At 42.7% G+C, this 12,509-nt stretch overlaps 1 protein-coding gene across 1 annotated transcript in view; it reads left to right on the top strand.

The window, feature by feature from the left end:
• The window catches only part of HLF (HLF transcription factor, PAR bZIP family member), a 38,190-nt gene that overhangs the window by 16,892 nt on the left and 8,789 nt on the right, over positions 1-12,509 (top strand). The window lies entirely within an intron of this gene.

Raw genomic sequence — 12,509 nt, 5'->3', positions numbered from 1 at the left:
AAAGATATTCTCAATTCCAATAGAGAACAAGAGGATTAAGTGACTTTCCTGGCTGCTGTAACAAATAATAACTTGGTGGATACTTTCTTTTTTCCTTCCTACTACCTGCCCAAGGAATAGGTTCCATGAGCAGCAAAATCCCTGTGGGTTCTCTGATGTGTAACGAGGCTCCTGCAGCCAGGGAGTTAAGAGCCTCTTTCATTTACGTTGTTTTCACAAAGTTTGTTAGTAATACATGTGTATACCTCTCTGCCAAATTTGTTTGAAATTGGCCAACAGTTTCAAAAGTTGTTGGGAGGAAACTAGACAGTCATGTGCACAGCATGATTGCACAAAACTCATTTCTCTAGGAAATGGAGCTAAAGAATAACTGTCAAGTACTGGGGCACTGAAATGAAGCCTGCAAAGTAATTGAAAGAATTGAAGGGCCATTTGTTATCTTAATTGTGTACATAGCCTTTAACCAGGTACACAAGATACAGTTCTTGGCCACAGATTAGATCCACACAGGTGGATTTCCATCTGCCCAGGACCTGTCTTTGTAGAAGTGAAGTGTAATTTGGTGACTGCATTGATTGTTTTGAAAGTGACTGGAAATGCTTATGAAGAAGCAGATATAAATATTCACCAGCCTAGGCTGTGGCTGTGGCAGAGCTTTATCTGGTGGTCTGAGCTGTGCTAGCAGCTGAGCGGTCTGTGCAATAACCTTTGACTATAGATAGGGCTTTCTTTCGTTTCCTGAGTAGCCTGAGGGTGTAACTGAATATTTACTACTGTTCCACATTGGTTTTTGTATTCTTTTAAAGGATGATCTGTGAGTGCACGAGTTGGAATGCATGTTAATAACAAAAATTCAATAGAGTCTGTCCCTCATTAGGATTTTATTGAGTTTTGCTTGTGCCTTGAGTCCTCAAAGACCTTATCCAGGCAGCAAAATGGAGGCAAAGGAGGTAGAGCCAAATTCTCGGGGTTACTGAGCAAGGGAGCTGCAAAGCCCGATGGCCACCTCATCCCTAGCAGCTAGGACAAACCTTCTGAAACAGGTAAAGATGGCTTGAGACTTCTGCTTCAGTAGATGCTTCTTCCAGGCTGCAGGTTAAGCGGGTGAGGTACGCAAGTTGAACAGCGTGTTGTGTGCGATGGGTGGGCAGCATCATCTAAGCTGGGTGTGAATTGTGTGGTATTATGTACAGAAATGACCTGGGCATGAGGAAGCAAGATATTTTCACCTGTGAATAGATGAGTTACTTCTGGTGAAGTGCACAAGAACACAGGGTTAGCTTCTGTAGGAAGAACACATTAAAAGTGGCACAAAGCATTTTTATCATGAGACCAGCTCTTAATTTATTTCTGAAATTCTGGAGCACCATAAATCTGGTCAGTGCTGTTTTCTTTATTCCTTCTGCATTTGTAAAAGGAGAACAAATAAAAATGTTCTATAAGCTTTGCTACATTTTAAAAAAATATTATTTATATGGCACAGCTCTATTTTGTGTAATTTTTTATATCCAAAATATGGAGGGCTTTAGAATAGAAGAAGAAAAGCTGCATATCTGAGTTTAAGATAAAATAAGATGATCTCTGTGACAGAGACAGCAGAAATGATGTGATATGACAGTTGCTGTAGCAACACCACCTACTTCATGAAAATCAGAGTTAACAGGAGTGTAAAAGGTAAAGCCCACATAGTTTTCCAAGCCTATGAATTGTTGCTGCCCTCAGCTTGCAGTCCTTTCCAACTCTCCAGTGTTTCTCCTTTCATTTGGGCACAGATACACCTTTTTCTGCATGGCCAACTCCTGCAGACCCTATCCCGTATTCATCAGGGGCATGTGGTGGGAGTTCTGCAGGAGCAGTGGAGCCTGCAGTGTCTTTGCCTACAGGTGACCCGGTGAATTGGAGGGAAATAACATGAAGGATTGTGTCCTGTCCTCCCCCCAAATTCTCTCAAAGGCCTTGGACAACAAAATACTGTAAGGACTGCGCTGTCTCATAGGTATCCTGTATAGAGAATGGGATGACCACCACTGTAAAAAGGAAGTCAGACCAGTCAATTTGCTTCCGTGGGAATCAGCTTTTAGTAAAGCACTGTTATATTTAATATAAATTGTTAAGTATTGTAGAGGCTGAAGGTGTCATAAGTAAGTACATTGGCACTTCCCCCCTCCCAAATAAACCTGAAATAGTGGTGTTCCATACCAGTGTTACGTTGCGTACGAAAGTAGGAAAACACATTGTTTTTAATGAGAATGGTGTTGAGCTGGTTGTCGGGCTGCTGGGAAGCGCTGAGTCCAGCGCAGCACGCAGACTGCTTTGTTCCTGGGTGGGCAGAGGCTTCTATGAAATTTACTGTATTCAAAGGGGGTAGAAGGGTCTCCATTAAAGAAGTGTTCCAGTGCCAAGACATTGTTTGAAATTTATTTGGTATGTCTGGACTGGCAGCTAATTTTGAAATTTGCAGCTGTCGTTACTGGAAGAAACATACCGTATTGAAAATATGGTGACTGTAAATAAGGTTGCTATTGGCTTCTGCTTTTCTTAATGAAAATCTCCAGTGAACAGGGTCCTCTGTTTATGTATATTTATAAAATGCGGACACGTATGTTTAAAAGCTCCCATATGCAGTGAATTGATAAGTGATTTGCCAGTTCGTGTTGGCCTCAAGGTTACACTCAAATATATATATTATTTTTAATGTATTGATTTTTTAAAATTTATTGACTTAATATTTTTATCATTAATTGGCAATAGAGAGCCATGCTCTATGTGATAGCAAAAGTAAAATCTCTATTACTTGTGAATTGGGGGAAAAGAGTTTGAAAGAAATGGCAGTCAAGTTGAGTTTCACTGATCTGTTTTGCTGAGATGCCTCCTGAGGCATTACAATAAGCATACTGCTCAATAGATGGAAGGAGGTTTGACTTCTGTGTCTTGGGGCATTTTCATTTCATTTTTTACATAGTTCAAAATCTTCACAGGTTCTGCATATATGTTGTATTCAGAACATGCATATGTAGTGTGTTCAGAGTCTCAGTTCAGGCTATGGACAGTTTGCAGAGGACGTCAGAAGGAAAATAACTATTAGGATTCCAGGATTTCTTCAAGAAATATTCCATCACCAACCTTTTTCACTGCTACTATTTTTAAGAGATAAAAATGTAAAGATTTTGGTATGTGTTGCTTTTTCTGGTCACTTTTCCCTGAGATTTTTTTGCTCATTTTGTCTTTCTGTAAAAATGTGACTGCTGTTCTTGGGTGCAGAAATCCTTGCAGGCATTAGTTTGGTTTTTGAGACTCCTCAGCATAGTAGTTTCTGCCCTTTTCTGGTGCTAGATGACTCTCTCATATCTAGAAGTGAATTTATAAGAATGTCTTGCCTAGTGCACAGTGTCATCATTTCTTTTAATCAGACTTGCTTTTTGAAGTTCCCCAGTTTTGCCTGCGTCTAATGTGCCACAAAAACCTGTGTTGTGCAGCAGCTGTAAAGAAGTAGTTATGGGCACATGGGTAATGTCTGTATGCAACAGTCTGTTCTCCTGGAATTTTCCCTAAGCCATGGTTACGTGTTCCCTTCCTCCTCTGACCCATTTTTCAGACTACCCGAGACTGATGTGTTTGTATACTTTGTAAGTGAAGATGAATCTATCAATAGAGAAAAAGATGCAGCCGCACACCCTTGTGCTTTCTTTGTGTGTGCTCATTGGGAATAAAGCTAGTACCTAAAAGCAAATTAGACCCCTGAAGTTACTGGGCTGTAACAAACCAAATATAAGTTTTTGGATTTTGCTGTTTTGTTTTGTGGTGGTTATTTTTTTCCAAAACATGTTATAGGGTCCTAATTTAAGGCAGAGAGAAAAGAAAATGTACTTAGTCTTACTTAGAAGGTTATGAGAACAGCGTGTCCCCATTCTGGCATCTCTACTTCTTAAAATGTGATTATTTTATACAAATCACCCTCTATAAAGCATGAATTTAGTTTTGTCACATAAAGAGTGTACTTCATTTCAGTGAACAAAAAATGTAAAAAGGTAAAAATAAAAAACTACTGCAACAGATAGTTCAGACTTGTGTGTACAAAACAGATCAAAATAGAGGACGAGATTTGCAAGTTCCTGTAACTCTGCCTAGTGACCCCGTTTTCTTAAGGGATGTATTCAGGGAGCAGCTGATAGCATCTGTTGTCTGTCTCTCAGGCTTGCCATTAGCTACTGATTGGGAGTTAGAGGAAATGTACCTGTTTCACGTGGCTTTTCCATGCCATTTCAAATCTCGCTTGGCTGTGTTTTGATAACACACCCAAGCAAGATGGGTTTGGGTACCAGAACTGGGTAATAGATACATGAGTCATGGGTGGCATATGCTTCCAGGATTACACGATGGCTTTTTGCAAGACCTGTTTACTGACTGAGAGCATGCTGTCCTGGATGCTCATTAGCCAAATAAATAGAACAATGTGAGAGGAGCTCACTTGGTCTGGAGTCTTGCAGAGCACATTGGCAGTGGCATGAATGCATCTTGAAGACAAGTGTTGTCTTTGTTTTGAGTGGTATTCCATGTGAGGGAATATTTATGGATGCCATATGAGGCTGTTATCTAAAGCAGGGGCTCTATCTAAAATCTACTGTTTGAGATTGGTTTATTAAAGGTGGGTATGTAATTGTCCAAGGAAAGAAAAATGGATCTTTTTTTCTCATTCAGAACAGGCTAACAATTCTGATGCTTCTGTGGAATGTTCCCTTTAAGAAAAGAAAGAAGAATTGTACTTTTTGAGGAACCTTACTGTATGTGAATTACTGATTAACGAAAATATACACAGATATGCCAAAGGATGTCACGAAACTCCAATGGACCAGAGAATATCAGCGTCTTGAAGTGAAATGTGCTCCTAAGCCAAGTCTAAATCAAAATTAAATACCTATCCGAATGTTCTTCCCTGCAGCTCCTCTTCAGGCCCTGTCCCCGCTGAGTGCCATTTTGGCCTATCTTTGTAAGGAAAGCAGCACCCTACAAACAATCAGAAAGGTGTTTGAGAGGGCTGTGGATTTCATGCTTTTCAAGAATTTGACAATCCCTGTGCAATGTCCTGGGAGCAGGATCAAACCCTCTGTTTCTGTGTGTAGTGCTTCTGCAAGGGAAATGTGCAGAACAAGAACAACTACTTTCAGGCATCTTGCAGCGGCTGGTTTGGGAGAGAATAAAAGTTTAATTTCCTAGTAGCTTTCAGAAATGGGGCCTCATTGAGCTAAGTGCTGCCTTCACACAGGCTAAAGATAGGGTAAGGTTTTCAGAGTATGGATCTTACAGAAGAGTAGAGTCTTAAGTCCAGTAGACATAGTGGAGAATTCTACCTGGTGGTGCCTCATATTTGTTTGTTTATTGCTTTTGAAGAGCAGAATGTTACTGGCACAGCAGGCGTAGGATGTTACATGCACTTTATGCTAACCACATGCAGGAGTTGCAAAGTCAAGCCTTCAAAAGCTTGCAAACACTTGACCGAAGGCCACGTGTCCAGCTTCAGATGGCAACCCCCCCCCCCCCTTGTCTGCCTGGAGATGCAGGCTTTAATTACATTATAGCCTCTTTTTCCCCTTTTCCCTTTTTGAAAGCAGAGGTCAGACCAGTTCTGGGTTGAATCAGGGCTGTATCAGGAAGGAAGCGGTTGTCTGTAGGATCTTGGATCTTGACCTCATTTACTGCAGATGTGAGAGGATGCGGGGAACAGCAGGAGGAGAAGGGAAAATCTGGCAGGAAGGACAGAAGGATTTTGTCTAGAGAGACTGGATTTTGCCACGGAGTTTCAACAGAATTCTGAGAAAGTCATTTGATTATGTGATTACCATTACTTGTCACACTGCATGTTTGCTTCCCTTTTTGTGAGGAGCTCAGTTTAATACCTTGGGTGGCCCTCACTTGCATTAGTGTATAGCCCCCAACCTGCAAGAAAAGTTGGTGAGAGTTGATTTGAAATGCAGACAATGTCTACAGTGTTAGCTAACCTGAGAGGCTGGCTGCATACTTTTGATTTAAAATGTCCATACTTCTGTCCTTCACCTGCAAAGAAGTGCTGCCTCTTCTTTCATGGGGGTCTTGTGGGGAAAAATTTGTTTCTGTGAAGCACGCAGATGCAGTAGTTGTCAATGCTGGAGGGAACTCCTGAAAAGTTGCTAACTGTGTCTCTGCAGGAGGTTGGAATAATTTGTGGCAAATAACGTATGGGTCCATTTGCATAAATCCAAATGGGTGAAACAAGTGACTCCTGAATGAGGAAAGAATCTAGAAAAAATAGTATGGGATAGAAACTTTAAAGATTGTTGCAACCATGACTGTGCTTCTTAAAACAACTCTTGCATTTAATTTTAAAAACAAATGGAAAAGAAAACCTGGATTTTCTGATGTGCCACCCCTACAACAGGCACATTGGAAATGAGTAGGAATGGACTTGACAGCACCCCACAGCGTCCTGCTGCTTGGACTGAGTAGAGGATGACAACTTACTCTCGCTGTAAGAAGCTGAAGGGGGACAGGGCGCTTTGCCAGCACACTTCACTATTTGCTGATAGAAGAGGATCTGTGGGACTCGGGAATCTGGAGCTGTGTTTGTACCATCAGCACAGGTGCTCTCCTACCCTGTTCCCTTCAACGATGCTCTTCTACTGAACACGTTCATGCCAGCCTCTGCTGAAGCTGCCTTCCTCTTCCAGGCTCTCCCCCTCTCCTCTTTGGCTACCAGTCTCCCTCATCCTCACCTTCCTCACCTCCTTGCCCCCTTCCCAACTTTGAGTCCTAATCACTTACTGAAATTGCCCCCTTCTCACCCAGCCTTTAGCATGCACACAGTAGATTTTAAGAAGGCAAACAACATTGATCCAGGAGCTGCCCTCTCTACCAGTGCACAGACCACTAGCACAGTTTGGTGAAAAGTTTGCCAGAAATTTTTAACAGGTTCAAAACAAAGTATTTTCGCTGAACCTTTTTCGGGAAACTGTAGAACCATTTTGGCATAAATGTAATTGGCACACACAAATCCAAACAGAATGGTTGAAGTCTGGCAGAGGTCTAAGGAACTGAAGGCAGCATCCTCTAATGGGAAGTGTCAGACAATCTTGGTAAAACTACCAGTCCTGCCTGTAATAATACTGTAGGGGCCCAGAGCGGGAGGCACACAATGCTGAGAGGGGAAATGACAATTCTTTTATAATTAAATGCACAAGGTTTGTAAACAACGCTGATATCTTTGAAAAGTACACATTTTAAAAACACTTTTATGTGCCAGTCTTTTAGTGTGTTAAGAGGAGCGAGTATGTTGTGGTTGCATTGGATTAAGATCCTTCTTTCCGCAGGAAGTGTTTGCAGTCACCCCATGTTCAACAGAATCAAGTTTGTGTAAGATAAGAAATAGAGGAATGTCTGTGCCAGGTTGGAGCACTGGTCAAAATACACTGATCTCCTGTTGCTTCGGAAGAAAATAAAGCTCCTCTAATAACTGGTTACATAGATACACCCAGGGGTGAAGTGTCTTCTTCACCTCCAGGCAGAGAGTGGTTGGTTTTTTCCTGCCATGTGAGGGCTGGAAGATCAGACAGTGTGGCTTGTAACTCCCTTTAGTGCTAATATAGATGATGGTCTTACTGTACAGGTAATTGTTTTGGTTTCTGGAAGACACTAGAATACTAACAGGGAAATCAGATGATGCTTATAATACTGTAACTGAGGAATTATAATGTGACAAGATACTGTCCTTAGATAAATCTTGGCCTCCAGAATACTCCCTTTACTGCCTGTGGGGATTTTCGCCTGTCTCAATTCCTGCACACTGCCTTGTGTTCTGCATTGAGATAACTTTTCCTAGAGGCTGGAAGGGTTAATGCAGAAATAGATGACAGATTAGTCCGGGACAGGCTGTGATTTGGAGTAAGACAACTATCCCAAATAGCTGGCCAGCTGCCAAGTGGATAGTCGGCAGAGCAGTGGGGTTCTCTGGAGCAGCTCTGAGTGAGGATTATCTATCAATTTAACTGTGGTACTATATAGTCTGACTGACATACCCAAAGTGCCTTTAGTTTATATCAGGAAAAATTATTAGCAAACACATATTTTTATCTCTGGGCTGCTAATAAATTGAATGAGAAAGTCCTCTGTCCCTCCAATGTATGCGTAAAAAATAGGGGAAAATACTTTGATTAGAACATTTCTACTCCCTTTTCTTTTTCCTGTTGCTGTTCTCCAGCCAGCTGTTGAGCTGATGAAAAGTGTGGAAGGGCTGCAAGAAGGGAGATTTTCTGAAAATCAGGCACATTTCTATTGGAGTGGAATGATTCAAAACTGAGTTCCACATAATTCACTGGGGATCTCTTGCAATACAAATAACAAGTCTGTCAAGCAGTGGTGCAGTTGAAGAGGTTATTTCTGTCTTAGCTCTCCTGAGTACAGCTGGTAGGTGGGGTGTTTCAAAAGGGGGAAATTAAGAGTCAGGATACAGTGATTGAGCTCTGCACGATACCAGATCAGCATTTTGGTTTTGTAGGTATATAAAAATGCTACTGTACTTTTGAATTGTGAATTTTAATTATTGCAAGCAATTTAAAGCTGCTTTTTTTTTTACCAGCTGTTTGGTGACCTAGATGACACAAGTGAATGGCCTCAGTCCATTTCTCTTTGAACAAGGAACCACACTGAAAATATTGCCATTAAGTTGGACTTCCTCACTGGCAGTCTCTGCTGGGAGGAGGAGGAGGACTGAAAGGGTTAGAACAGCCAACTTTCTTTCAAGTCCTTCTTTCTGGAAAATTTTCGCTATTGCTAATATTTGCCAGAGCAACACCAAGAGCATTTGTAAAGGCAAGAAGTTGGGGCAGCCGTAACTGCTGCTGGGGCCATCAAAACCTGCTGATCCCTTTGCCAGGAGACACCTGGAGCTGTGTCTGTCCTGGCATACTCAGCGTTGCTTGAGTGGAGCTCTACAAGTGGGAAAGTCTCCAGACAAAAGGCCAGTGTTGAGATAGTTGTGGTCTCTCCAGGCCATGGTTGAGACACATCACTAGGGTGGTATGAGGGGAAGTTTCCATTAACCATTGTTCCCAGCTTGCATCCACCACCACCGTGGAGTTCTGCAGCTGGATTTCCAAAAGAGCTTAATGTTCAAGAGCTCTCGTTTCAGCAACTTAAATAGAGGGGCTAAGTTCTTTCCAAAACACTTGGCAATCATCAGCCCCCATTGAGAACAAAGCTAAACACATTAAACAGTCCAGCCACTTCACTGTTGTGAAAATTTGGCTGCTGTTGTGAGTGCAGAGTGTTTAAATAATGCAGAGACTGGCAACAAAGGCATCTGGCTCCTGATGCTGAGCAGTGAGGTGCTTTACTTTCTCCCGGCCTTGGCAGCTGGTGGTGTAGGCTTCCTCCTTGGCTCATTCCTTGTGCATCACAGCCTCTGACCAGCTCTTTCTCTGGATGTTGTGACAGCTGTGAAGCTTGCTGATGTGAGGATTAGTCGGCTGCTGGGCACATGACGTTCAGATTGCTGTGCTTATTTGACCTACCTCTGATTGCGAGGAATTTAGTGCATAAAAATAACACCCTGAACAAATTTGGCAGAGGGATGCACAGCTAAAGTGCTATGCACACACGGGGAGAGGAGCTTGGAGAGCAATGTAACGTGAGGCCACGTACTGTACTTCTGCAGTAACAGCAGTGCCAAGTCCAGCACAACCCACGCTGTCGTCTTGGGTTACGATGAGTTCCACCACCATGGAGATGTAATGGCCATTAGCCAGTAAACTAACAAAGACAGGTTCCTGGCTTGTATTATTGGCAAAACTTGATAGAATAAATAAAAAGATACCAAGTGCCAAGACTTGCCTAACGTAAAAAGCTGGACAAGGAAATACTGTTTTTTCTGCCTGGGGTTTTAGACACCGTTATTAACACTGTTGTTCTCAGTGGAGTTCCTGATCGTTTACAGGAGCGTGACAGAAGGGAGAGTCAACCCGCATAGACTGAGAGGTGTGCGTGCACTGTGGAATATCTCACAGGGCAATAGTCTTCAGGTTCATAGGTGATGAACGTTTAGCTGTGTGCATGATTTGCTCAGGCTTTCCATTTAGTGAATAGCATTCACCTTGAATGAGCTTTGCATTGGCACCTGGGACATCTTATGTTTGTTGAAGGACCGGGTCTTTAGTAGTGAGAGCTTCTTAGACCGGGGGAAGTGAAATGTGTGCATGTAGGGAGCAAGACAGGACCTTGATTGCTGTAGGTTCTTCTCCCAGATCACCTTAGAGATACATTGTTCTTTCCTTTATTTAGCTGTTGCATTCATAAGATGCAATAACTCCATTTCCCGTGTTTAAAAGGACCATTTTTGCCTTTTCCTTTTTCAGAGAGATATTGTAAAATTTCTTGAGGCCAATGATTACAAAGCTCATGTAATTGTGTAATATGGCACATTACAGATACATGGTATCAATTTACATAGTATCATTTATCTAGAGCTTCAGCAATATTTAAATACAGGTCTTTTGTTTGGGGCAATTAGAAAGCTGGGGCAGATGTCACAATCCACTTGACTTTTTAGAAACACCCTGCATGCTCACCAGAAATATTTTAAAAGTGTTCAGACTAGTGTCTTGCTTCGTTTTTATCTGTGTTAGAGAATTTGCAAGATTTGTATGTGCATATGTCTATATATTTGTCTGCATTAAAAAAAAAAAAATCTGGCTGCTCTGGTACAAGTGCATTCACATCAAAGGAAGCTTTCCTGCATTTAATCCTTTAAATAAGCCTGTTTCTGCCAGCCCATATATCTGAAATGAGATTAGCTATCCATTTAAAGCAAGGCTACAAACATGCCTTGGTGCGCTGAGCCGTTCGGGCTGGCTTTAAAACAGTTCCTAGCCGGGGTCGTGTGTCGTCGTCGTCATCCCTTTACCAGACGGAGACACGTTTTAAACACACCTGCATCAATCACAGCCATCTCCAGGGAGAGCTGAAGCGCCTCGCTTGTGAAAACCCACCGCCCGAGGCCGAGCAGCCTCTATCCTTTCCCGTACCCTTCCCCCGCAATTCCTTCTCGCTCCCCTTGCAGGAGTACGCGGACCGGGGGCTGAGGAACACGGTTCTCCGCCGCCCCGGCTCCATCCCGGGGCCGGCGAAGCGGCGGCGGCGGCCGGGCGCGCCCCCGGGCGGGCAGCGAGGGGAGAGACCGCTGCCCTACGGCTGCCTGCCGCTGCCCCGCCGCCGCCCCTGCGGCCGGCAGCCGGGCAGGCCGTGGTTTCTGATGTTAATTAACGAGGCACAGCAGGAAACGTCGAGTTTTCAGCACCGAGGGCTTGGCAGTGGCGCGCCGGGTCCGGAGGCAGAGGAGGAAGCGCTCTGCTGTCGGTACAATGCGGGTAGCCGGATCCTTTCCTCTCGCTCGCTCTCCAGAAGACATATACTTACTTTAATAACTTTGATCCTCCTTTTCTTTTCTCCCAGGCCCTTACTAGCTTTTCCCAGAAGCTGATTTTATCAGCGCTGGTTTAAAATAGGAGTTCCAAAAGACAAGCTCCCTGTTAGCAAGCCCTGGTTTGCGCAACGCAATTCCCCGGTGCATTTTCTGTGCAGTTTCAATATTGTTGCCGCGATCTTCTAGATTAAAATAAAAACTTCATTGTTAACGCTGGCCTTGGTTTGGATTTAGAAATGACATTCAATGTTTACTGTTTTACACCCTAAATATTGCAGATGTGGGCACAAATAAGGAAATATTATGCAGTTGCAGGATGTTTGTGTAGTTATGAAAACTGTCATATCTCTAAAGTCAAAGTGAATTAGCTAATAGCCGAAATTATAAAAGAATATCTGCTTCAATCAGAAGTCCTCCCTCTGAAGTCTGTGAGGCTTGTACTTCTGAGGCATGTGAAAACTTCTGAAAATTCTACCCCCGGGGATAGTCCATGTTTAGGCAGCTGACTTTAGGAGCCTATTTTTGGAACCTTTGCTTGAGATATTAAATTGGATTTTTAGTGGGAATGGTGCCTGAATTGGTGCTGTAGGATCTTGAAGGCTATATCTAAGATTAAAAAAGAAAAAGGGGGGGGGGTGTAGCATTCTTTTCTGGAGATAGGCTCCTTTTTGTTAGATTTTTATATGCCATAAAAGCGCAATGTGGTATAAATCAGTGCTCTTTCATTTTTGCAGAGCATCTTTCAGTAGTCATTGTAGCCTTCCATGTTGCTAGTTTCCTTCACTTTCTTTTAGAATATCACCAGTAGGATTTCACAGAAAATAGCGGTCTCCTTAGTGGAGTGCTTCAGCACAGCTTGAATGTACATTTTCATGAGATATTGTACTGTATGTTGTTTGATTGTAAAAACTAAATGTACCCTCAAAGGTATATATGAAGTAATGTGTGTATGAGAAAACTGGGAAGGGTTACAGAGTGGTGGATAAGTCGGAGCTAAATGACAGTACTTATGATTCGTTCCTGAGGACGTGATCTTAATGAAGTGGCACGGGTTGGAGCAATA

The sequence above is a fragment of the Buteo buteo genome, chromosome 13 (genome assembly GCF_964188355.1).
Source record: "Buteo buteo chromosome 13, bButBut1.hap1.1, whole genome shotgun sequence".
Classification (NCBI taxonomy): domain Eukaryota; kingdom Metazoa; phylum Chordata; class Aves; order Accipitriformes; family Accipitridae; genus Buteo; species Buteo buteo.
Note: the sequence above shows the minus strand (reverse complement) of the source record. Positions and strands in the feature narration are given on the sequence as shown.